This window comes from Amblyomma mixtum, chromosome 10 (genome assembly GCF_055824585.1).
Source record: "Amblyomma mixtum isolate Tamu chromosome 10, ASM5582458v1, whole genome shotgun sequence".
Classification (NCBI taxonomy): Eukaryota; Metazoa; Arthropoda; class Arachnida; order Ixodida; family Ixodidae; genus Amblyomma; species Amblyomma mixtum.
In genome coordinates, this window is record NC_143021.1 from 80,685,505 (window position 1) to 80,708,835 (window position 23,331).

Here is a 23,331-nt window from a genome sequence, read left to right on the forward strand (position 1 = left end):
GGGGCCACGTTTCGACGGAGGCGAAGCGCAAAAGGCATCGTGTGCTGCGTGATGTCAGTTAACGTTAAAGGCAACTGCGCCACTTTTTGCAAATTTCGTGATACTCTAGGATTCAAATCTATAAAGGCTGTAGTTAAAACATGCTAAGTTTTTTTGCACTATCATTTAAAATAGGGACGTAATCGACGATTAAATTTTGCACTTCTCCTCAAAGGAATGAAGGAGTGCGGGGAAGTTCAGTATGACGTCACGGAAGGCATGACTTCAAATTACCGCTGCAGTCAGCCACGCCCTGCCGTGCCTCGTTGGACGGTGCCAAACTACGTTCGGCGGGTTTTCCTTCGGTGGCGTTAGTTTTTTTCCTTCAAAGCAGGCGGTTATGCGTTGGAAATGGACCGATACCTTCGATGACGTCACTTGCGTCCCCCTCTTAGCGTTGTGCGCTGCGGAGAAGCTTGAAGGCCACCGCAATTTTAGTTGGTGATTACGTCATCGTTTCAAACGCTAGGCCAAAAGGACTTCGCATGCTTTACCTGGAAGTTTCACACATTCGGTCCTTTTAAGCTCGTCGATTTATATAACCTATGCAGTCACTCTTTAAGGATCCCCAGCTGGTAGAAATTATTCCGGAGGCCTCCCCTACTGCGCCTGTTTCTATTTTTTCTTGCACTCCCACCTTCCTCCCTCGCTTACAGCGCGGTTCAGGTGTCCATCAAGAAGTGAGACAGTTACTGCGCCATTTCCTTTCCTCAAAAACCACCATCACAACGTTGTTGTATCCTCGCGCTAATATTTCATCTATTTGTGGGAAATGACGCAAATAAAAGGGTGGCATTCTCAATCGGCGCTTAAATGAGTATAGACACGCAGTTTTATCGCGTGTTTTCTCCTTTCAAATGACGCCATAAATATTAGAATACATGGACCACCGTGTGGTATTCGCCTACTGCCAATAAATAATTTAGAAAATAATTTTTTCTCCTATGCTGTCCCGGTTTCATAAACCGAATGATGGCTGCGACGTGATTTCAACATTAGGTCACGTGAGGCACAGGAAAACTAATACAAATGCTGATACGTTATTTTGACTCACCATAGCACTTAAATCAGCCAGCTTCAAGACCTATAATTACAACGAACGACGTATCTGCAGCTATAGTGCCGTTTTATTGCACCTCACGAGACCTAATTTCCTCTACACATCACAGCCATCGTTAAGTTGGTGAAACCGAAACAGGGTCATGAAGAAATTCAAATATAAATAATTTATTATGTGTTAATGAAATACCACGCGATGCTTCGTATACACCAATGCCTAACGCATCGTTTGAAAGAAGAAAGCACGGAAGCAAAACTTTGGTATTTAGAGTACTTTATTGAGTTAGAGCAGTCCTAACAGTTTGATTAAAGATTTACGCAAATATGTAAAAGGGGAGGAGTAATAGCTCAAGATTTCACATGAACCTGAAGTACTAAGAATTGGCGGTAGCACATTACAGAAGCGTCAATTAGGCTTCTTCCCAGCAACCAGACTTTCTGTAAGTTTGCTGTCGCATATACTGGGTACCATTTTCGCACTTCCCAGCGCAGACAGCTACGGGTGGGTAAATCTATACGCTAGATCATCTCATCTTGACCGGAAATAAGTATGCCGAGAAGCAAAAAAGTGTGGCTGAACCGGGTCCCGAACCGGTTCGGAACGGTTCCCTTGAATCATTCCGGTTCGGGTTCAGTTTCGAGATGGCGAAAAAATTATGCGTTCGGTTCGGTTCCGGTTCCGGGTGAAAATTCGGGTTCGGATGCGGTTTCGGGTTCGAGTTCGGTTCTGGTTCGACACCCTGTTAATCTGCTATCACGGAGCGCGGTGTCGAGGCTCACAGCACGCCTGCTGCGGCAGTACTGTGGGTCAGCCTCCATACCATGCTCTGTGACGGCAGATGGCGCAGCAGTGCAGTTTTGCTTAGCTGCACCATGGATCGCAGATCCCGCAAGTTTTAGCGGCCGACACTGCCGTTCCAAAGCAGAGCCGTCCAGAGTGGAAGCTAGGTCGCTCGTGCCGACATGTAGGAGAATTGTCTAGGCTGCTCGAGTTACGATATCCAGCATACACATCCGCGGTGACGCCACCGCATTGGGTGACGAAGGCTGGAGCAGCCAGGAAGAGGAGATCAATATATTGGAAGGAATGCTTCGTTTAGGAATCACCCAGCGGCTGTCGAGACACCAGACTTTGCAAATTTCAACAATGCATTTTTCGCCGTGGTTTTTCGGAGTCCATAGTTGCTTCATAAGCGGAAATTGAATGTCGCATGGATGCGGTGAAACATAAAAGCAGCTGAATTGACTCAAGTTGAAAGAACGGACAGCAGCAGCAGCAACAGAATTGGGCGGTAGCAGCGAGGGATAGCGTTTTTTTTTTTTAAGAAATGTGTGAGATGCGCCTTTGTTCTGCGTTAAATCAGGAAGGCAGATAAGACTGGAGATGTTAAGTGCGCTGCGTTTCGACTGAATATATATTGGTTACTAATGAAGCTTTTATGTTCATTTCAGTGGTGCCCGTTGGAGCATTGCTTTCTTTTTTCAATCTGGAATTTTATACTGGCGGTTGGAGCAGCTGCCGTGCAACCAGCACACTAACTCACCGCTGGCGCCTGACCATGCTTGAAAACGCCGTAATGGTGCGGTCTAAAAACAATTTTGTTTCGTACAATGGGAAGTATTGAGTAAGATGCCGGCGATACTGCGAGAGAATTGTACGCTGCAGAAAGGCCAGTATACTTATTCATGGCGAAAGGTGCACGTGCAAAATAATATCGGGAATATTTCATATTAACACACCCTTGTCTAGGTCTTCAGTATGACAGCTTTGTCACCCGGGTGCTGTCCAAATAACATAAAAGGCATTTTTGTAGTGTGGGAGCATAAGTATTGAGCACAGAATACCCGCAGCGAGTGTTAACGCCTTGAAAACCGAAAATGGTACTCAGACTTCACTCAGCTAATCCCCTGCAGCGTTACACCGGGCAGAATGCCGGTGAAACACCTTCACGGAGTAGCGAGAGGGTGAAACCGGCCGCTACCTTTCCTACAATTCAAGCTCCTTCACCGGAATTTGACAGCAAGGCGCTTCTAAAAGTAACACCAAGCCTAGACCTTGAAAATTTGCGCTATGTCAACTCACATTGATCTACAGAGACAAGAAGCTAAACGTGCAGACCAGATACTCACCAGCTGCCCCTCTGACCTCCTTCTGCACGCTCCTCGTGTGGACCATTCTTCTTTTTGCGGCTATGTACGCGAAATCAGGCGCCATCTGCTCGGTGCACCTGCCACAGCATATGGCGATTATCATCTCTCCTAAGATACCATCTCTGCTATAGAGCAGCTGCTTGTGATTTGGTTTAGTTTATGGTGGTTTAACGTCCCACAGCGACTCCGTCTATGAGGCACACCTCAGTGAAGGGCTCCGGAAATTTCTACCATCTGTGGTTCTTTAACGTGCACAGACGTCGCACAGTACACATGATTCTAGAACTCCACCTCCATCGAAATTTGACCGCCACGGCCGAGATCGAACCAGCGTCTTTCGGTTGAGCGGCCGACCGCCATAACCATTGTTCCACCGCCACGCACACCAGCTGCCTGTGAAATACGTTTTTACGATTACACAGTCTAAAGACTACCACACAAAGATCCCTGGAGAAAAGTTATCTCGCAGCGCAAAGTAATAATGGAGTTTTCTTCTTCTTCCCAAAACGTTGGCCCTTGCTCTGCGGATAGCCCCTGTGATCGCTAGGCCAAGGTAAATGCATAGCGTGAGCGCGTGCACTGAATTCTCAAGTGCGTAGCGGTCGGAGCGATGCAGATTTCAATAAAACTGCACTTCAATAGGTGCTTCATTTGAAATATTGCAAATTTCAGCTTGTAGTTCATTTTCAGACTTGTTCATCGACGTTAGTACGTCCGTTTTCCCTACCTTCGCTGTATCACGCAACACTTAGATACCGTTTTTTTTTCGAATAAGTTGCTCCTTCCACCTAAGAATGATCAGTGGACTCTTTGGACCGGCTCCCCGAGAGCAGGAATTCGCAGTCACACTTACCTGCTGTTGGTACCTCAGCGATCAACAAAGCTGAGTTCCCGGGTTGAGGCCGGTGCATTGCACTGCGGCCGGCTGAAGCCCGCCTCTTTCCCAAATTCCCAATGCTGTTGATTTTATGCTGACTACTGTAACCTGATAACAGCTCTGCTATATGTATTTTTTCCTTTGTTATCTGTATTTCCTGTATTTTCTTTTTGTTTTTCGTGTGTGTGAAAAAAAAAAACCACTGCATTGCTGTCAAAGTGGGGGGGCCCGTGGCCTTGTCAAGCTGTCAAACGGCAGCTTTTACTACGGGTCCCCGCCATCATCTGTACCATGGTGGCAAAATAAAATTTGAATTTGAATTTGAAATTGGGGAACCTGGAACACTAAATTTTTGGTAGGGGGGGGTTCAGCAGACACCCCGAACTCCCGCACTATACGAATCAAAATGAAGATCTATGATACCTCCTCCGCAGTGAGCAGATCAGTGAAATTCACTATGGTTATAGGCTATAGGAAAAAGGGGTGCATTTATTAGTAGAGTGCGCGGTGAAAAATTATGCATGATTAATTTCTTCCACAAGACAAAAAATTAAATAGACCATTGGATAGGTGCGCAGAATTAGGTTAGTGTAAATAGGGAACGGAAAAAATTAGTGATGCGGAAGCCCATTAATGGATGGATAGATGGATGGATGGAAAAACTTTATTTTCGTCAGAGAGCATGTGTGGACAATTCCGTATTAGATGGCCATCAACCCATGGCTGACGGCGACCTGGGTGGCCCACTCCACGGCCCTGGTCTGGACGACCGGGTCTGGACTGGCCAAGACGGCCTCCCACTGCTCGAGGGAAGGATCACGCATAATGTCCGCCGGTGGCGGTGCTATGCTACAGCTCCATAATATGTGGTCGTATGTTGCCAATTCGTGACACCATTTGCACTCCGGCTGAATGTCCGAATAGATTTTGCTCAACACGTATGGGTTGAAGAAACATCTAGTCTGCAATCGTCGCCAGACGCATTCCTGCGCCTTCACCAATTGCTTGTCCGGGGGTGGGTAAATCCTCCGCTCAAGTCTGAAATGATTAGTAATGTCATGAAAGGGTACCAGCCCACCTCTCGAGGACCTTCCCGGGACGTCCGGCTCACCTACTCGGCTGACGAAACCTCGAGCATTCATGTGAGCCGTCTCGTTCCCAGGGTTCCCAGAGTGTGCAGGTACCCAGACAATTTCCGCCTCCGTAATCCCTCGCTCAGTGGCTCGATTCAGCAATCGCGCCGCTGTGACAGATATTCTGCCCATCGCCAAATTTCGGATGGCTGTTTTTGAATCGCTGAAGATCAGGTCAGCATTACTACTAGTCATAGCTAGTGCTATCGCCGCTTCCTCTGCAGTTTCTGGGGAGCGGGTTTTGACTGATTCAGAGGCGATCAAGCTTCCCGGCCCGTCCACCACCGCAATTGCAAATGCATCCTTGTCCTTATACTCGGCGACATCTACATAGACTGCCCCGTTGTACTTCCCGTACTTAGCATGTAAAGCTTTCGCTCTTGCCTTCCTGCGGTCGTCATGATGTATTGGATGCATGTTCTTGGGCAAAGATTTTATGTGCAAGCCCTTGTGCATTTCCCGCCTCATCTGAATTTTCGTGTCACAGGCTGGAACGTCAACTCCAATGCCGATCCTTTCCAATATGTCCCTTCCTGCTTTTGTTTTTGAAAGCCTACCGAGCTGCATCACCAAGTGCGCCTCCCGTAGTTCTTCTAGGGTGTTGTGCACCCCTAATCTCAGCAGCCTTGCGGTAGACGCATTGTGAAGCAACCCAAGGGCCGCTTTATACGCCTGCCTAATCATAGCCTCCACCTTTCCTTTTTCCGCCGCGTCCAACTTCAAACAAGGCGTCGCATACACTACTCTACTCAGCACAAATGCCTGCACTAGCTTACACATGTCTTTTTCCTTAACACCTCTCTTACGATTGGCGATTCTCCTGATTAGCCGCACGGTAGCATTGACCGTATTTTTAAGCCTTTGCAAAGACTCGCTATTCTTCCTGTTAGTCTGCAGATACTACCCAGGATCCTGATCGTTTGGACCTCAGCGACCGGCACTCCCCCACTTTCACCTCTAAAGGTGGTGGCGGCATATAGTGCCTCGCATGTATCCCTCTTGGTTTATCCCTCAGCACAAAAAGCTCGAACTTGGGCTGAGAGCACGAGAGTCCTGCTTCCCCTGCTAGCTCCCCCACAATATCCACCGCCTGTTGTAGAGTTTCTTCCAATTGTGCGTCACTGCCTCGTGTTACCCATAGAGTAATGTCATCCGCATAAAATGTATGTTTAAGTCCCGATATCCCTTGCAGCCTGGGTGGTATCTTGCGGTGTCCCCCTGCCCCCTAATGGGAAGGGATCCGGTTTCATTTCTCCGACTACAATCTCCGCAGTCCTACCCTCCAGAAACGATCTGATGTACCGGAAGGTTCTACCCCCTGGTCCTATGTCCGATAGGCTCCTCAATATTGCCTCATGGGTAACATTGTCAAAGGCCTTAGTGAGGTCGAGCCCCAAGATAGCCTTGCTGCCCGTGCCGTACCCAGGATCAACCACGTCTTTTTTGAGCTGTAACATGACGTCCTGCGTTGATAAATTAGCCCTGAAGCCAATCATTGTTTCAGGTATCAACTCATTGTCCTCTACATAACCCTGAAGCCTGTTCAGGACTACATGCTCCATCAATTTGGCCAAGCACAACGTTAGCGAGATGGGACGCAGATTCTCAATGCAGAGCTTCTTTCCTGCTTTAGGAATAAATGTAATCCTAGCATGCTTCCACTCTGGCGGAATCTCCCCGCCCGCCCAATATTTATTCATCAATTTCGTGAGTCCATTAACGTTTTAGTGGTTAGAGGGAAAGGAGAAGAATACAGTTTAGCTTTGCAGAACAGATATTCGGCTTTAACTGAGAGAACAATAATCTCAGAGCTATCATTACGGAAAGTGTTCTACAGGATACTAGCAAGCTACCTGTGCGGACTAAATATCTGATTAAGAAACGCCAAAGCATGAAGGTGTCTAACCCCACAGACAGATTTGAACTGGCATAGCTATGTAAGTTAATCAATAAGCGCAAGGTAGAAAGCATAAGGAAGCTGAATATGGAGAGAATCGAGCATGTTCTGAAGAGAGAGAGAGAAAACTTTTATTATAAAGGAATTCGGGCACGCTCCTGAGTACCCGCGCTACCGCACTGCACTCAAGTGTCTATGCTTTTAAGGTCTGTAAAACTGGCAGCCCGGGTAGTGGCGACGGTCTGCACGGCCGGGCCCTCCGACCACCGCAGGGTCTCCCAGTGCTCCCAGATCTTCAGGTTCTCTAGGCCCCGCGGCGGAGGGTCCGCCGGGCAGAGGGAGATGATATGGAGGGAAGAGGCGAAGTATTTTTGGCACAGGGCGCAAGCAGGAATGGGGAAGGATTGGTTAGAGCGGGCTAGGGTAAGGCGAGAGTGTGTCTGTAGTCTCCGCCAGTGTGTTGCATGTTTGTTATCTAGGGAGGGATGGGGCGGGAGGTAAAGCTGACGCGAGGCTCTATAGGCCTGTGTCAGCTGGCTGAATGAGTGCATGCGCTCCTGCGATCCAAGGCTATTCGAAACGATCCGAGGCGACCTGAGTCCAGTCAATAGGGATAAGGCAGTCATGATCGCGTGATGTTCAATACGATTAAAAGCTTTACAGTGATCCAAAGCTGCGAATGCCTTGGTGTGACCCGGAAGAAGCGGGTCGAAAATGTGTTTTTGTTGCAATTGCGTCCTGTGCGGATAGATAGGGCAGAATCCCAACATGCTATGCGAGTATACATTGTTGTCCAACATGTGCCCTGTGAGTCTCGCTAATTAAACATACTCGAAAAGCTTCATGAGGCATGACGTTAGCTTAATAGAGCGAAGACTACGGAGTATAAGTGGTTTGTTGGGTCTTGGAAAAGAATATTACCTTCGCGCAGCGCCCGGACTGCGGGAGGTTCACTCCCGTCAGCACTGGCTGAAGGATGCGTAATTTGGGTGATCGATTGGTCGTCCAGATTCGATTCGTCGTCCGATTGGTCGTCTGCACGAGGTGCGGAGTTGGTTCGGAGAATCAGAAGGGCTGATGTGACTTCTATCTTCGTGATGTCTTTGTCGAGTGTGGGATTTGCTTGTCTTGTGTAGGGCGGTAGAGGTGGGGGGCACATGGAGAGGTGTATGTGGTTTGAAGTGTTTCTAGGAGGGTGTCAGGATCGTCAATGTGTTCGTGTGTGAGGCGTGTCATGTAGTGTTGTGTTACTGATTTGGTGCGTATATTGTGAATGAGATGTCGGAGTAGTTGCCATGCGCGTTTGTTGGGCAGGTTTCCGGCGATGCCCTCACATACCTGTCCCCAGTTGGATAGGCCGAGCTCCTCAGATTGTTGCGGGATTTATGACTGCAGCGCGGCCAGCCGATTTTTAAGTAGAACGGAGGTAGCTTAGAAGCGGTGAAGAGAAAACTAAGCATAGAAAAAAACTATATATAGTCGTTAAGACACAGAGGGCAATGCTTTTAGCAATATGGTTCAGATAGTTAAAGTAACCGAAGAATTCAGCTAAAACTTTACAGTAGCAATTTTAATCTGGAGGTTCGGAGAGGCAGTAGCGCACAGCACTGGGACATCCATCCAATAACGAAGGAGGAAGAAAGCTTTAGGAGTAATAGAAAGTGTGAAAGTGGCTGGAGAGGATCAGGTTCCAGCGCATCTGTCGAAGAAAGGATGGGAGATGTGCTAGAAAAACTAGCCACCCCGTATACGCAATGCATTATGGCCTTGAGCGTACAAGAAGCTTGAAAGAACGCTAACATCATCTTAATTCGTCAGAAAAAAGACGTCAGGAACTCTAAAAATTACATACCGATCAGCTTGCTGTCCTTTGCCTATAAGATAATTACTAAGCTAATCGCTAGTAGAGTCACGACAACCTTAGACTTCAGTCAACCAAATCATCAGACAGGCGTTCGTAAAGGCTAATCGACAACAGACACTATTCACGCTATCAATCAGGTCACAGAGAAATACTGAGAGTATCGCAAACCCCTATATATAGCCTTTATAGATATCGATTACGAGAGGGCATCTGATTCAGTCCAAACTTCAGCAGTAATACAGGAATTTGGGAATCAGGATGCAGAAGAGCCGCATGTAAAAATACAGGAAGATATCTATAGCGGGTGGACATCTACCATAGTCCTCCATAAAATAGGCAATAAAATTCGAATAAGAAAGGGTGTCACACAGTAAGACACGATCTCGTCAATGCTGTTCGCCACTTTTTTACAGGTGATACTCAGAGGCCTGTATTGGGAACAGTGGAGGGTAAGAATTAATAGATTTTTAGTATATTTCCATTCGCTGATGAGATTGCCTTCCTAAGTAACTCAGGAGGTGAACTGCAAAGCATGACCAATGTGTTAGGCAGGCAAAGCTGAATGGTGGGTATAAAAATTGATACGCAGAAAACGAAAGTAATGTTCAGCAGTCTCGGAAGGGAACAGCAGTTAACAATATTTAGCGAGGTGCTACAACTGGTAAAAAAATACCTCTACTTGGGGCACGTAGTTACCGCAGATTCGGATCATGAGAGTGAAATAGTTAGAAGAATAAGAATAGAGGGGATTGCATTTGGTAGGTTCTCTCAGACCATGAATGACAGTATATGAATATCTCTGGAGAGAAAAGTATATAGCAGCTGTATCTTACCGGTACTCAGCTATGGGACAGAAACGTGGAGGCTAACGAAAATGGTTCAAATTAAGTTAGGGACAGCGCAGACAGCTATGGAAAGAAAAGTGATAGGTGTAACGTTGACTGGACGACGGCACAGTTGGGCAGGGATCACACATGGGTTAAAGACATCCAATAGTCTAAATCAAGATGAAGAAATGGGCCTGGGCAGGCCATGTATTGCGGAGGAAAGATAATAGATGGTCCTAAAGGGTAGCAGGCTGGATTCAAAGAGAAGGGAAGCGTAGCAAGGAGCGGCCGATGGTTAGGTGGGCGCATGAAATTAACAAGTTCTCAGAGAAAGGATGGCCGCAGCTGGCACAGGACAACGTTATTTAGAGAGGCATGGGAGAGAACTTCGTCCTACAATGGGCGTAGTCAGGCTGATGACAACGGTGATATATGTGGTCTCCACCATGGCTTCTATCAGACGTTCTTGCTGAGGGCCTTCTGCCCTCATTGACATCGGGTGATGAACCTCTCTTGCCTACCCCTCGTTTTATTTTTTCCTGTTTGCTTTTCTCACTAAAATTTCCTCTGCGACCACTCTCAGGCCCTGATTCTTTTGTATTTTATTAGCTTGAGAATGCAATTATGCCGCCAAAGCAGCGCTCCCTCCCTTTTTATTTTTCGCATTTCTTTCCTTCTCGGAGGGCCCCAAAGACAGAAACTAGTGATCACGGCTGAACGGGCTCCCCAATGAACAAGGCACAGGTGGCATGAGAAACCCCACCTTCTCACACTGTGCATTCTCCTACCCGCGCTGAAGGTGCAGCGACCCGCGAAGCAGAGGGTGGCGAAATGCTGAAGAGGACGAAGTGTCGCTAGCACTCGCTAGAGAACGCTGTGGACCTTGGCACTGGCCGGATGCTGCCGCCGCCGCTGCGCCGCTATCGCCTCTCCAGCAGCCCTCTTAAAACTGTGGCCACGGTGGCCTCCTGGGCGACCTCCACAAAGGGATAAGCTACGCAGAACGATGCGTCCAGCCGTAGCACCCGTCCAGCGGTGCCGCACTCACGTGGAATTTTGGACGTCAAACAGTACAGTTTGCTCGCTTTCTCGGAAGCAGCTAATGTTGTCTCTGAGAGTGTCATGACCATTCCATGAGAGTTTCATGAGTGGAGCGCGAAGTGTGGATTGCGGGATTCCTATTGGAGATCGCTGGACTGGGGTGACTTGTGCTTCATTTTTATATTCCTGATTAATGGCGTTAGCTGCACGGAATATCCACGGCGTGCGCTCTGAAGCTTAGCAAAGCTCCTCATTATAAACAGCACTGCTGCTCTGTTCGGTGATTAGGCGGAGTACACTAGAGTATCGCAATAAATTTGTGAAAAGAGCACTGGTTATTCGCACATAACAAAGTCAGGATGACGGCTTCCGGCTTCTGCAGGCATCTGCTATAGCTTTTCTCCAAAAGCCGTTTTGCCTTCCTCACTGCGGAATCGCTCGGTACTGGACGTAATAAATTGTCTATGTTGTCGCTGAGAGCGGGCATGAGCATGGAATCTGTCGCAGGAAAGGCGTAGCGCTATTCAAGACAGCAGTGCATGGGCTCCGAGCCGGTGGTAAACGCTCTCGGGCATTGGCCAAGTTCTCTGGCTGTTAAATGTGCCCTCGCTATTGGTTTCGCCCGTCGGGTTGGGAACAGCGCATGAACTCCCTGTCAGCTTTCGCGACTATAGGAGGCGCCGACACCGCCCGCTTCTCTTAACTAGACAGCACTCCCGGCATGTTTTCAGCTAGTACACTTGTCTGTCCTGGTAGCGCAGTCGGCACCACTGACTGCTTGCAGCGCTGGATGCGGAATATTGATCGTTCCGGGTTTATGCGCTGAGCTTCTCACCCGTTTGCGACAGAGGTAGGCTGATATGCTACTGGCGGTGAGCATTTCGGAAGCACAGAACGAATGGATGAAAGATGTCGGAGATGCGAGCTTTTCGAGGTTCTGAGATTTTGCCTTGGCAACACGTACTTTTCTCACGGTGGCAGTTTCTACCAGCAGACGCGGGGCACGGCAATGGGAGCGTCGATATTCGTTCCAACGGCCAATTTAGGAATAGAAGCCTTGGAAGAAAAGGTACTAACCACCTTCAGTCCTCCACCGAAAGTCTTCTACCGCTACGTGGACGACTGCTTCTGTACTTTGAAGAAGCAAGACGTCTCACGCTTCCTGGACAGCCTAAATACCCAGAATGCGCATATACAGTTCACCCTGGAACTTGAGACAGACGGCGCATTACCTTTCTTAGATGTACTGGTCCGCAGGGATGAGGGCGCCCTTACCTTCTCGGTCTATAGGAAGCCTACGCACACAGGTCGCTACCTCAATTTTATCTCTTGTCATCCAGCCGGCCACAAGACGTCAGTGGTATCATCGTTAATAACACGTGCCGTACGCATCTGCTCAGATGACAACTCATTAAAGAACGAACTGAAGACGGTCCACCGGGAGCTGACTTGCAATGGCTATCCTAGTCGCTTTATCTGCAAAATTGAAAAGCGGATATTGAAGCCGGAAACACAGACCGACAAGACGTTCCAGGCGCGTGCAGCCATTCCTTACGTGCGGGGAATCAGCGAGGCACTATCGCGCGTATTTTCAAAATACGACCTGCGCATTGCCCACATCCCGACCAGCAAGCTCCGCAACCAGCTCGTGAACGTGAAAGATAGACAGCACATTGAAGAGTTTCCAGGCACCATGTGCTGACTGCCCCGAGGTGTACATTGGTGAAACGGGTAAGTTCACAAGACGGCTCAATGAACACAAACGTGGCGTAAGAAATAATAATCACACGACTAACGCCATTGCACAGCATGTGAACGAACATGGTCACACGATTGACTGGGACCACGCCACTGTCGTCGCGAAGGAAAAAAGCGTGTCCTCTCGGCGGCTGGTGGAATCTCTAATCATCCAATCGACACCAGCTACCATGAACCGGATGCAAGGAAATATGCCACCAATCTACGCACGCTCGTTACGCCACGCGTTGCGTATATAAGTCGCGGCGCTTCCTGTCCCGCTCAGTGATCAAGGAACCCGTACGACGTTCCGAAACGTCCAAAATTTATTGACTTCGCCAGTGACCGTAATCTTTTTCCGTTAAGCCAATGCCTGACCAGACATATTTTCGTCGAACTATTTATTATGTCGCAGAAGCCGGTGAGAACACGTAGCGCAGAAGGCTGCGGCGAGGTCTGCGCGGTTGAAGTCATTGTGAAGACCTGGTCTGGCGCTGGCACTGTTTGTAGCCTTTCGCAGTGCCATGGCATTTTTTAATGCGAAAGCATGACTTGTCCTATTAAGAGAAAAGCCGGCGGAGTTAGTTCGTGCTCGCGAGATGGTCATAAAAATAGTGTTACATCATCCCGCAGAAGCGCAGCGTAGACAGGATGCGGATGTGAGCGGAGGCGCCAGACGTCTGCTGAGGGGGAAAGCTCAAGTATCGGTTGAGGGAGAGGGCATGGTGCCACCGAAAATGGCGCTGCAGGGCATAAAGCTGAGCTAGCAAAGCGGTCCACGACAGTAAGTAGCCATCTTCGACGCCATCTTACAACACATTATTGTGGCCAGCACTGTTTTTTCTGCCTAAGGCAAGGATGGGTAAAGCTAGAACTTGAATCCGGGAAACTGCGTTAGAGAAAATAATTATAGTCACTCTTACGCATATTTACAATGTTTTATACAAATTTTGTAATGTTTAGCATACTGATTGTGGTCCTTTCTTGTAATATCAGACGATTGTGAACGATTTTCGTGAGCAAATTGAGTAAACGGACTCGGAGTTTCGGTTTCAAACTTCTGCTTTCGAAACTGATTTCAGGCTGCTTAAGGGAATAAAGCTATGGGATCAAGGCACTTAATGCAAGGGGCGGCAAACGACAAAGAGTCAATCGCGCTTTCACCTATCGCGTTGCCACCTTCGGGCGTTGTATAGATGACAAAAAGCTGGAAAATAATCCGGCATGGCGCATAATCAGTGAGCGAACGTGGGAAATAATACTACAGATTTCGCGAGAACTATGTACTGCAAAGAGTGTGAACGAAAATCTGCCGCGCTCGGAACTGTCTATAAAGGCGGTTGACACCAAGTGAATCAACCTCGCCGCCGTTTACTTTTTCACTGACTTTGGCTTTCTTAACATCATTGCCTCAATTTGCTTGAGAGAGTACATATTGGTGCTACTTGTAAAGGGTGTAGGTGCTCTTGCTTAAATTGTATTCGTATTCCGTTTTGCAGCACTGTTGCATGCGTTAAATAAAGGTGACACTGTTGAAATGAACGGCCGAGCAACGACAACTGCAAAAGAAAAGGACAACACATGCCCAAACTACAAAATGTTTATTATACTGACAAGAGGCACACTTATAATCCTCAGCTCAAGCATGTGACAAAGCTCATTATCGCTCTGAACGTAGTCAGTGACAGGAAATCGGCATGAAAACAATACAGCATACTTGTACTCGCAAAACCCTTTTTAACCCGTTGCGTATTAAGTACTAGTCGTAATAGCTTGTGATAAATGGTTTTTAAAACCAAAGAGAGGAATTAAAAAAAATTCTTAGAAAAAGCAGTGCCGAGCATTCATAGCAACCGCAGAGTCATACATTCGAAGCAAAAGCTGTCAGAAACCTAAACAAAAAACAAAAACAAATAAGGACGAAAACCCACCACAACAAACAACCAAGCGCCCACAATTTTGTGCACAGAATGCTGGACATGAAAGGAAGGCATCTCGAGCGGTTCATCCTGTTTCATGCTTATCTACCTCCACGTTGTTTCATTCGTTCGTGACGAAGCTGTGATCGTTGCTGCGTGGCAAAAATCCCATTAGGAGGTCGTCCCGCCCAGAAAAGACACGGCACCGTTTTCCTCGGCGAAGGAGAAAGATAATGAAAAATACATGATGCCCACGGTATTTAACAAACCATCGACATTTACTATAGCAGAACGCTGACCATTTAAAATAAACCACGCAGATCAGTTTCTCGATTTACTTTGGGAATTCATTTCCTTTGGGAATTGTGTTCGTCCTTTTGGGGCCAAAGCAAATTTCCGACGTGTATCTGCTCTCGCCAAAAGAGGACATGCAAAATGTCGCGCGCTCGATGGACGAAATACATTCCAAATGTGTCACGATCAAAGTAATTGCCTTGAAATAACAATTGAGAAGAAATACGGCACCAATACACTGTAAGAAATGCGTGTGAAATGACAAGTATTTTTACGGAAATTTTCTGTTGTCATACAGAGGATACCTGTTTTGTGCCCTTAACAGAAACACGTTCACGGAAAAGAAAGTAATTTTCTGTTTTTGGAGCCGCAACACCCCCATTTCACCGAACGTTGGTGACGTGAGCACCGCCGGTACACAAAAAAGTGATCCGAAAAACCTTTGCCACCTTTCATCAATCACATTACATATTTTAAGCTTCAAAAAGTTTCTACGACCAATATTAGCGCGCAGAATGAGAAGCAGTTCTATTTGCTGCGGTCCTACATTCATCGACGGCATGGACGTGATGTGCGGTGAGCTAGGATAATACCGGCGTGCTGTGTCCGTGATTTTCACCGATCAGAGCGTTCGCACACAAGGTAAGTGGTGCACGTTTTTGCCGGCGTGAACGATACGCTTTTTGTTGTCTTTTGGGAGTATTGTTGCGGGCTTGTACTGCTGCTGAAACGGGCAGTGAAGATAAATTGCCGGGAGACCTTGAGCGTGCTCACCACAGCCGCTTTAGCGCCGATGCGTCACTCCTGCTTTACTGTGTCTCACAAAAGGTGCACAGCGCGCGGAAGAGAGAGGAACACTAGCGAGACACACGGAAGAGTGCTATAGACCTCCTCCATGTTTGCAAACAAGCGAGGTGGCGCTGCAGTCGCTACCCGGCTCGCGGTAGGCAAGAGGCCAGGGAGTGGCGTCGGGTTCGAGTGGTGCAGCGCCGGTTTTCAAGGCTTGTAGGCGCGTTTTGAGTTTCTGAGAATCATAACAATGGTTGATGCTTTCAACTTAGTATTCCTCGAAGTACACGGGCTCGCGTTGGCATGTACGCCGTATTTCGCCACAGTGTTATTATGGATAAAAAGCGTTTCTAATGTTGGTTCTGCCCTAGGCATTGAATAAAGTAATGCTTTTGACACTCTACACTAGCAAGAATGATTTTACTTCGGGGCAGTGGTGAGGGAAGTACTGGCGTTTTTTCAGCAGAGCCGACGTGCGCTCACCGTCTGTTAACGCACATGTCGCACAGTGCGAAATGTGGAGACAGCGTCGATCGTGTCCCGATCTCATCTGTCTCGCGTAACCGCTGTTTTTAGCCGTCAGATCAGGCACCAGCCAGGGCGACTTCTCCCCTTCTTAAACTGTCAATTTGGTGAAAAGTTTGGATTCCTGAAATTATATTCTTTCCCAGCCCCGGGTCTTCTGTTTGGTTACGAAAAATTATAGCAAAATATTCAGTAGAAATTCATAACATTACGGTTTTTAGATCTGTGGTCGTCAAAAATTGTGAGGTAATGGGTTTTCTGATGGTCCTGGCACGTCGCGACTTCTGCGGGCTTCCGACGACGGAGCACCACAATGGTAGTATCACTACGAAGAACAGGGATCAGAGGTTTCGTTGATTTCAGTGCCGCATTTCTTTGACCAAAGCGAAAGCGAAGAGGCCATAAACGAGGGAATACACTTAAAGGTTTGTTTTGCGATCTACCACATTTTATGCGATTGGCATCACTCACCCCTTCGTAAATTTGTAACGAATGGAAATAGAAATTTGTCGCGAACGATTCCAGAGACGTTGAGGAGTGCAATAAATCTCTCGATTTTTTTCCCACAGGAGCAGTAGTATGTTAGTTATTTTTATAAGAAAAGTTTTCATGTGACTATGCATGCATAAGTACTGAGAATCTAAAAAAAAAGAAGTAATACCGCCATCATAGAGAATAGTGCTTTGGCAACATGCTGGCATAAAAAATTTCCGCACTTTCTGCTTAATTATTCAAGACTTGGGGAGACTTGACCAGGGTGTTAAGTATAGTTATCCAAGAACTGCAACAGGTATAGCTGAAAATAAAACGCATTACTGAAATTAGCAGAGCAATTTCATATTTGCGCCAAATTTGTTACATACCTCACGCATCAATAAAGAAAACATTTTTTATTGCCTCATCTCCTGTCAACTCGCTACGTGCCTCTGTTGGTAGCCCGCCTGCGGTTGCTTCTTTCCAAACAGTCTTCGCGATTATGTACTACTTCATGAAGCCGCTTATGACACATGCGTGATGCAATGAAAAGCATATGGCTTTTGTCACACTCAAAGTGCGCTGTTCGAAGCATGCCAATGTGACCGCGCAAGATTGTCTCAACTTACCAGAATTCTTTCTACTAGAATTAAATAAATATGTCGGTCATGTTAAGAAATAGTTTGAAGTATGTATTAAATGCCCTAAAACGCGCCATTATACGTTCGTATAACTTCTACACAAGTTAAAACATGCTGTGCTATCAACAAAATAATGCACTCCTTGGTGGAGAGTGACCCTGCCGGCGCCCGTGCACATCAGCTCAGGGTGATAAATATGTGCGCAGCTACATACATGCTTTTTTTTCTTGCACAATTTTAAGCGTACCATGCTGTTCAGCTAGTGAATGAGCGCGGCAATCTCCCTGCTGTGAAGTACGTTGACTGGCAGCGCCGGTCGACACCCAGGCTTCGCGCTTTTACTACTGCGGCCCATTTCCTAATTCGGTATTTATATGCGAGGAACCTATTAAGGCTAATCTAATTTTCTGTTTTATGATACTACGCGGATCCAACAGCGACGCAGCTGGTCAGTACATGCTGCTTCTGCAGTGCGCAGCCACGATGCAGCCGCCGGTAGCTGCGGCAGCTGCGGTAGGCACGGGCAGGCGGAACCTGTTTTGCCTACCACGCGAAAGTCGCTACTGACATCAGCGCCACCGCATCTCCGTGACGTCGCGGGGTGAAGGAGGTCTATAGATTGCGAGAAAATGCACAAATTTTGCTTTGTCTGCAGATGGGCACACCTAAAAGAACCGAGTGAGTGAGCGCGGGAAATTTTAGGCCAGGGAAGTACGCGATTGGTTAGTGGAGGAGTACGTCAAAGAGCGCGGGATTTTCAAATTCGTTTCTCATCTAAGAAAGGATCATAAGTGTACGTTGTAGATTTTTATATTTACTGACGTTTACTCATGCAGGTGCAAGTAATGCATTAATTGTGTTTATTTTGTAAGATTTAACACTGATTTTATTTTTGGGCCGAAATAGTGTTGCACGCGTCAGCGCAGTCAAATCAAATCAAATCAAATGCAGTTTATTTTTCGTCAGAAAGAAATCAATGGCTGAGGAAATCATCGGAAAAGTTTCTACACGGGCGTTTCAAATGCTGAACTTGCGCTGCCACAGGGAAGTTTTTCAACGGTACTGATGTCATTCGAGTCGACATTCGAAATTTCTGAGCGCCTTCGACACGCGAGCTCAGTCGGGATCCTCCAATGGCAATCCCCATCGCTTCGGCCAGCCCGTGGAAGAGGTCAAGGGAGGAGTAACTTTATGAAAAATGCCCAAATTACGCAGATTAAAATACAAATAAAAAAGGGGGCGGGGGTGGAATCCTAGGCTAGAAGGGAGGCGCAAGTCACCGCCCGATACGAAGGGTTAAGCCACTACCATCCATCCACCCACCCACAACCGTGCCGCGCGCGTCTGCTTGGGTTCTGTGGCTGTTGAATACGATATCTGCTGCTTGCGTTTTTCTGGTGCTTCTTTAGCAAATAGTTCGTGTACTCGCTAAATGGGCGCCTCGAGATAACATTAAACCATTCAGCATTCACTATGCGAGCTCGAACTTCCTGCAGCACTGTGCTGATCACGACGACTGCGCACATTAGTACCTAGAACTATGCTACTGAAAACATAGCTATTTACAAACAGTTTGCTCGCTTGCTTGAGATAAAACGCAACCTGCGCTCTACTTATGTTAAATAATCCCCTGTGACCTAGTAGTGTGACATTTGAGGAGGCTGGCAGGTGCAAGGTTATTCACTACCGGTCAGCCGGATTAACTGCAGTGCTAGGAGAGTCTCTCGACACCACTCTATGGAGGGCCTATTTTGCTCTTGAGAGGCATTTACACTGTGTTCTGGAGCTGTATTTGACTAAAATGATGCAACGTTTATGTATTGTAGACAATCCAGCATGTGTAAATGCATCTGCTGATTTTTAGGGCCTTTATATGTGGTTGACACTTATTTGTATACAATCCAAAGCATTTCACCACGCATTGTTGGGAAAAATAAGTCTGAGCAAGCGCAGAAATGACTTTTTTATGCTTATGCTCTGCTGCATGCTTGTTTGTAACTGGTTTAAAGTTGCAGCTTTCACATGGTGCTACTTTAGTAGACAATTCTTATACGCATTTGACTCGCTCTTATGCCAGGAAGCTGCCAGTGATGACGGCATCGGGGACATGCCATGTTCTCCTTTCATCATTGCAAAAGGTATAATTCCCTGTGGTACCACACTCGGGCGAGCATTCCTGATTTAAAACTTTTTTTGTGCAGGAGGCAGTTTCCTTACTGCAAAGAGCTTCACCATATGCATTGACACCCTGCAAGTGATGCACGCAGCCAACCCATGCCAGGCTTCAATCTCATGTTTTTGGTGCACTTTGCTTTCAATGCTGTGTACCCCAAGGAAACAAGCCTCTGCTTGGAGTTCACACATCGGTAAGTACTGATCTCAGTTGTTAACTGAGTTGTGACAACCTTTCTTGTTTTGGTTTTGGCACTTCTTATCTATGCAGTGATGATCAAAGTTATAGGTATATGCCACTTCATCATAAGACTTTTTCATGAAAATGCTAACAAAGTGCAAAAGCAATTTTTATAAAAGTAAGAAAATGTTTGCTGAACCCAGGCAACTAATCAGCTATGGAATGAAATTTTGCTGCTGTTGCTGCTTGCTTAATGCAGCTGGTAAAATAGCGCCCTGAAAAAATCTGTAGAAAGGAAAGACAGATAAAACTATTTTTTGTAAGAGTTGATCTTCAACCACTTCTTCACAGATTATGGCTGTACTACCTGCATTGCATGGTGCCCAGTCACTAATATGAAAAGGTTGGAAAGGGTACATGGTACTATATTGCTTCTGAGATTATGTAGCAGTGTGTGGCTATATTGGTGGAAGTCATACACGTTGCTTGCTCATAGGGGTCATAGATATTTTCCCAGAGGAGCACAACACCTGGGGGAGGGGGTTTACTGAAGAGTGCATATGTGCATGCAATGCCAGTAACTCTTTTGTGGCCATTTTTATGGCCATCCATTGTTTATGGGTATATTTGAACGTGTCGCCATGCAGATTTGACGGATTTGACGTCGTAGATGGTACTTCGCAGAAATTGTCAGCATTGTTTCGCTATTAGCAAGTATGAGGACGTGTGTTGATGTAACTGTGCGATGAACTTTGTGATGCTTTGATCGCATTTACACTACGGTTGCTGGAGCTTCTTTAATCTCTAGCTCTGGCAGCTGATGTGGTTCTGGCGTTATTTGAAGGGTATGCTATATTTTGTATTTTGTTCTTTGCATTTTGTGGTGTTTAATCGGTGTTCGGATAGGATAAATGATGAGGATTTAAATATTTGTCCAATGCCTGGTTCTTTTCATTGCTGTATGATGTGGAAACACATTTGTCTTGTAATTTAAGCCAGTTTTAATACTCTGCGCTTTAAAATAAAAATTTGAAATATGAACACATTTAGAGGAGACAACGTATGCTCAGAAAAATAAAGGCTATGTTAACCACCTGTGTTAGAAAAATGGAACAGAAAAAGCAAAGATAGCTTCATAAGTCGCATTGAAGCTGGACTTTCTTCAAGAAGAAATCAGCTGCCTCAAATAAGAGCAAATCTATTTCGATTGCAGCGTGTGATGTTTCAGTATATAGTTTCTTGCTGTAAATAGGTCATGTATACTGTCCATTACCATGGGCCGCTGTGTTTTCCCGCCTCTTCAGTGGTCAGAGGATTTTAACTTAAATAGTCGGGAAAAGCATGGAAAAGACAGGGAACTGGAAGAAAGTAGCTTGCTTGACACCCTGGTTTAGTGGCGGGTCATGCATGGTGTTTGTTCTTATCGGGTCAGTCAACATGACTGGAATCATGGTGTAAGTGCACAAGCCTTTGTAACCACAGTGCTTCATTTCTGCAGCCAAAGTGTTGAGCACACTAAGTCAATGAGGCTTCCTTGTTTACGTTAGCAGTCATTTTGTGAGTTCTATCGAAAAATAATCTTCTTTAGCTCCAACATTTTTTAGAACTACATTCATCTGATAAGTCTTCTGTCTATATAACTGACAATGGGGTTATTAAATAGAGCAGTGAAATTTTTGTATGGTTTGCTCTCACTACTGACTGCGAGAAAATGCTGTGGCTAAAGGTATGCCGGATGGACCCGGTGCGTTTCCTCCCCTTAGTACGTCGGATAGACCCGGAGCGTTTTTTTTCCCCAACTACATCGCACAAACCTGACAGGGTTTTTCAAAGTCCGGCCATTTGATTCTTGCTCGGCAGTCTGCTCGATTTACTCTCATAGTGCTCCTTTGAATTCTATCAGGATTAATCATACCTTGGGCTCAAGAATGTTTACTCACTGCCCCAATGGGCCAATTGGTGTTTGGCGCACATACTCTGAGAGCTCCATGCAATGAACTGCTCGATCGCATGACAAACATCATGTTCTCTGGTTGCACCGTTCGCCACATGTCGTTTGGTTAGGGTGTGTGAACTGCAAAATTATTCCTGGCTATTTCCATGCAGCATGGTGCACATGTGTGCTTTTCTGTCGTGCGCCGAAGTCCGCTTTGTGAACTTGAAGGTTTGTTTACTTGCGACGATCCGCTGTCCCTCAGTCGAATCTGAGTGCGCGTGCGGGATCGGTACGCGGTTCCATTCGCGTGAAGTACGAGGCAAGAAAGACTGAAATGCAGTTACAGTGTTACACGTTTCAATGCCAACTTTGTGACGATGATCAATGCGGTTTGACACGTATCTGGGGGAGGAAATGAGGGCATCATGTAGCATGAGATGATGGTATAGTTTATGAAAGAGGCTCAAACGAATTGTCTGCCGGCGGGATGCTAAAAGAGGCAAAGAAAGATTAGCTTTCATGCTTGTTACACTTGCGGTACGGTTGAAGTTGGACAGGATAAAACGAGCTGCGTTATTTTGAACTAGCTCCAGAAAAGTTATCAGTTTATCATGATGGGGATCCCATATGGCGGTGGCGTATTCCAGATTAGGACGTATTAGTGTTTTATAAAGTAATAATTTTAAGTAAGACGGAGTTTTGGAAAAGTTACGGCGCACATAGCCCAACATGCGGTTAGATTTGTTAGCAATGTACTCACTCAATATGGCGCTTCCAGTTAAGGTCAGAAGAAATATGAACACCCAGGTATTTATATGAAGTAACCGCTTCTAAGGGAACGCTATTTAGGTAGTACACAGGCGGAGCGTTGGTACTTCTTGATATTCGCATAATTTTGCACTTATTAGTGTTAAGTTCCATAAGCCATTCATTACACCAAAGAGAAATGTTAGAGAGATCACGCTGAAGAAGGTTAGCATCGTCGGGGGATTTTATTTCGCGGAAAACAACACAGTCACCAGCAAACAAAAGAATGTTAGATGATACAATGGAAGGGAGGTCGTTGATGTAAATAAGAAATAAAAGGGGTCCGAGCACTGAGCTTTGTGGCACGCCCGAGTAAACTTCGCTGAAAGGTTAGTTAAAATTATTAGCGGAAACGAACTGCGATCGGTTAAGAAGAAAGTATTCAATCCATTTCAGAACGCTGTAGCCGATATTAAGTTGGGTTAGCTTTAAAAATAATAAGCGGTGACATACCTTGTCGAATGCCTTAGAATAATCAAGGAAAATGCAGTCAGCTTCTGATGCACGATCTAAAATATGGTGAAGTTTGATAGTGAAGATGGCAAGTTGGGTTTCGCAAGAAAATGACTTCCGAAAGCCGTGCTGTGCGGGTGCAAAAAAGGAATTAGACTCGAGAAAGTTCACAAGGTTAGTGAAAATGACGTGTTCTAATAGTTTGCAACAAGTACTAGTAAGCGAGATGGGGCGATAATTTGTAGGGGAGGTTCGATTTCCTGATTTGAATAATGGAACCACCTTCCCGACTTTCCATTGTGTTGGCGGAATGTAATTATCCAGAGTCTGCTGAAAAATCTGTTCGTATTAAGGAGCTAAAGGCAATTGTATTTTTTTTAAATTTAGCATGAATGGAGTCAAAACCGGGCGATGAATGAATTTTTAGGGCATCAATAAGTTTAGCAACGCCAGATGTATCGATGAAAATTTGAGGCATAGAAGGGTAATTATTCCGGAGTGCAACGGGATGTGTG

The 23,331-nt window shown here is 46.2% G+C and overlaps 1 long non-coding RNA gene across 1 annotated transcript; it reads left to right on the forward strand.

Annotated features, from left to right (window-relative positions):
* The first annotated feature begins 15,403 nt into the window (after positions 1 to 15,403).
* LOC149326270 (uncharacterized) lies at positions 15,404 to 19,591 on the forward strand. The gene is made up of 3 exons (XR_016286332.1): positions 15,404 to 15,480; positions 19,345 to 19,405; positions 19,469 to 19,591. It is a non-coding gene; the product is annotated as an uncharacterized LOC149326270 (long non-coding RNA).
* Positions 19,592 to 23,331: the final 3,740 nt, after the last annotated feature.